Source organism: Lissotriton vulgaris, unplaced genomic scaffold (genome assembly GCF_964263255.1).
Source record: "Lissotriton vulgaris unplaced genomic scaffold, aLisVul1.2 SCAFFOLD_6592, whole genome shotgun sequence".
Lineage (NCBI taxonomy): Eukaryota > Metazoa > Chordata > Amphibia > Caudata > Salamandridae > Lissotriton > Lissotriton vulgaris.
This window is the reverse complement of record NW_028249620.1, coordinates 4259-8516: the sequence shown is the minus strand read 5'-3', so window position 1 is coordinate 8516 and position 4258 is coordinate 4259.

Here is a 4258-nt window from a genome sequence, read left to right as displayed (position 1 = left end):
ACACAGTCCAATATTGACAGTAGAGGTAGATGGAACACTCCGAATAATCTCCCACAATGAAACCTGTGTCCCACTTAAGGAAGCAGCAATTATATGTATTTACTTTTGCAGCTCTGGGGGTGGTCAGTCTTCAATTAAGTTTGAAAATGCACTGGATAAGAATCAAGTAACAATTGTCACAGTGGGCTATGAAGAATATGAGGAAGGGAACAAGAGCAGGGGTCTGCCAGCAGCTCTATCACTTTCTAGCGCATTGGACACAATCAAATGGAGTAGCCATTGCTTGCACACTGGCACCACTCCAACCCATCGACCGTCTGCCAATGCTTTCACAGGGGAGTCCCAATATTTTGTTTGAGTTAGATGATGCGTTTCTAAGCCTGGTGGACCACTACCATAGCCTGTATGGGTTGTGGATATTAGATGCCTAAATAGTTACCAGAAATCAGTGATTTTACTAAATTGATCATCATGGCATGAGGGCAACGAAGATATAAGGCACCTCCCAGTGGAATCTTCCCTGGCTCAATTGATCCTTGCCATATTGTGCACTATGTGCACTATATGCAGTACTTCATATCTCATATTGAACAATCTAGAAGCGCATAGTCTAAAAGTGGCAGATCAAGGAAATATTATTTGCCAAATGTCATCAAATATCAAAACGATCGATTCACAAATGTTTGCAATCGAGAGCGCTACAAATTCTCTCAAAAGTAACATCTTCCCAAATGAGATAAAGAATTGTTCACAAATCATTAAAAAACATGCTAACATCCTTAGCTCCATATTAATGACTGTAAAAAGTCAATGAACTGAGGAGTGTGTGTAGTAGATCATTGAAAATGAAACTGCGCCAACAAAACTATCCAATTAATGAAATGTGCATAATGGCACCTGAGGCCCAGATATCAATGTCAGCACCCAAGGTAACATAGATAGACCATCTAAAGATACTGCTTCAAATTGTAATATATCTAAAACATCGGGTTTTTCCCTAGCACTTTTTAAAAAACCTCAAAGAAATAATCATAGAGAGACCCAATCAAAATTACTTAGAATTCTAAATGTAGGAGATCAGCCACATGTGGAACAAATTATATTAAAAATCAGAAGAGTTGCTAGTCCAAAAGTAGAAGAAAAACAGGACTGGAATCAACAGGAAAAAGCCTAAATATGAAAAAAGTGCAACCATGAATCCAAAGTTTGAACTGTGATGCTTCTTGCAGAGAGCAAACACACATACAAAGATTTCCTATTGTTATGAGACCGGCAAACAAAATGGTTGATTAAGCCACACGTTAAGAAATCAATGGGAGAGCAAGGGTATTACCAAATTGGATATTTGCTGTTCCTCCTCCCCAAGCCACTTTTATTGCATTAGAAAACCCTGTAGCATTGAATTTTTTGCTATTGAAAAGTGTCCGTGAGTAAGCCAACACTTTTACTTCTCCTTTTTCTTTACCACACACCTTAGCAAGTGTGTAGGGAAAACACAGTTTTTTCACATGGCAATTATCACTTTTCACCCCTCACTCTCCACTTTTTGGTCCTGAAGAAAGACCTGTTAAACACCTAGAGGGGGCTTAAACATGTAGACCGCCACACATGAGCCAACTCATAGGAAAGTTGCACTACACATAATTTTAATCAATACCCTGGGCCTCCAACATTAAAAGAGATAGGTAAGGATCCCCAGAGGTATTTTTTACTGTATTTTACTTACATCACACTGTTGCACCAACACCCACTCCGCTGTAATCAGGCGTCGTAGCACAACCACGTGGCACTCAGCCGCCTGGTTGGGACCACGATGATGAAGCATGACACCAACCAGGTTGGTGTGTGAGGGGTCTTTTAAGAACACCTAATGGGTTCTAAATCCAGGCCGCAAAACAGTGACTAAGATAAAGATAATCACATACACATAATGGGCCTGATCAAGCCACACCCCTATCCCAACTTCACATAAACTGAATAACAATGCTGCTTACGAAAGAGGATGCAAGGCTTCATCAACAACTAATAGCAAGTCTAAGTTTAAATAGCTGCCTGAGATCCTGTCTGTCCTCTACAATCTTAATGCCCATCAATCTCAAAAAGTCTGCACAGGGTCCATGGTCATTGACTATTGCAATCCTTACCAAGTGTGCTGTTCACTGATTACCTTGATCAATGCACCATGGACTGTTGAGATACTACAGTCATAGAGATTAGTATTCAACCCTCCCAAGACTACTCCAACTAGAAGATCATTAGCATCTGCAATACTTTCAATGTCATACCCACCACTGGATGATCTTAACCATCCCAACCATCCAGCGTACATCAGCCAAACTATCCCCGCCATGACCACCTCAGCCATTATGTCCTCCATCCACCCTAGGGCACCCACAGCCCCCTGCCCCCCTGCCCCACCATCTCTGCAGCCTCACAACAAACCCAATCAGCACACAACTCACCGGGATCCTCAACACCACCTTCACCACTACAATCTTCCTGGACAGAAGGAAACACCTAGATTTGGTTATCAAGAGGAGGGAAGAGGAATGACTGTCCTATCGGTTCCCCAAAACAAGGTACAGTTTATCAAAAGGAGATAGGACACTTGTGACCACTTATTCCAAGAGATCTGAAAAAGCCCTCATAAACGCTGCGTATCTCGAGAAGCGGTATATCTTATTCTCCGCCCCACGCGAGCGTTATGGCAACAGTCATTGGGCTTATTCAGTCAGTGTCTTGCCAGCCTCACCCGAGGCGATCTCTGGTTTTTTCGTGGCAGTATCCAGAGAAACGGGAGTTACCCCACTGAAGCTGAGTGATAGGTAAAAAAGTGTGCAGGTGATTGTAAGATTTATTCAGTTCACTTGACCACTTATTAAAAGTTACTTGGTATGCTCTGGGGATAGTTAGGAATCCTTAGCATAAGTCATTTGGACAGGAAAATAACGTCGACATGTTTCTGCTCTATCGGCCCGAGGGTCTAAGAGCATTCGTCAGGACAAATAAACAGGAAAACAAACAGTAAATAAAAATTAAAAAATTAATGTCACAATTTTGACATAGAGGGTCTCTATTATTTAATAGTCTTACCCTTGAAGGTTTTCAAATACCTAGGGATTTGGGAAAAATGAAAAATGGGGGTAACTCATGGCCATTTTACAATTTCATATTAGAAAAGCGGTCTTTATATCATGCATTGTGTCGATATGCATATTGCATCGTTTATGCAAAACATTTGTGCAATTATAAGGAACACACAACAGTAGTGACATTATGGTGAGTTTAAAAACAAAGGGAAGAAACGGTGATATCACAGCAGTGCACTATCAACTTATGGTATATAGATTCACTAAATTTGAGGTTATTTTTAACACGATTAGTTTACTTAGAGCGCCTCGTTAGCATGGGGCGGTGGGAATGCAATGTCGTTCTTATACACGTGTTTTTATTGTACCTCGTGAAGAGGTCTTACCTTGAACAGAAATTAACCGCATTTCAGCAGGAGAGTTCAGGCTGCAGAAACATCAACAACGGGGTTATAATTATGTTCTGTGCCGGTAACTGATGCACGGCGGTGGAGGTGGAAACACTCACCCGCTATGGAAGCGTGTTCCGCGTCTTGTGCTGGCTCTGCCTCCTGGACGCTTGGAGCACGCTTTCGATGGTGTTTTCACCATGTTCAATCATGGAGAAAGAAAGCGGACAGTTGTTGTGTAACACACGGGGCACATTTTGGGACAAAAATTTATTTTAACTCCCTTTAATTTGACAATTATAGATTTATGGGTAATTTGCCCTACTTATCTAAAAATACCACAACATAAATAGCGAGATTTATTATTTGTAGGATTTTTGAAAAATCGCCGAAAAACAATAATGCCGGATTGGGGTAGTTACATGCTATATATTTATCACTTTAGATTAGTGTGTCTCTTTCATGTGTTGGGCTTACAATGGCTGGTATTTTGCAGGACTCCAGTTATTTGAGCTTATAGGTTCAGCGTGCAAAATGATGCCATGAGATCTCGTAATTCAAAAAAATCGGCGAAAAAAATAATGCCGAATTGGGGTAGTTACATGCTATTTATTTCTCACTTTAGATTAGTGTGTCTCTTTTATGTGTTGGGCTTGCAATTAGATTGTAAGGGCTGGTATTTTGCAGGACTCCAGTTATTTGAGCTTATAGGTTCAGCGTGCAAAATGATGCCATGAAATCTCGTCATTCAAACCAAACTTATTGGTTTTGAGACGGTCC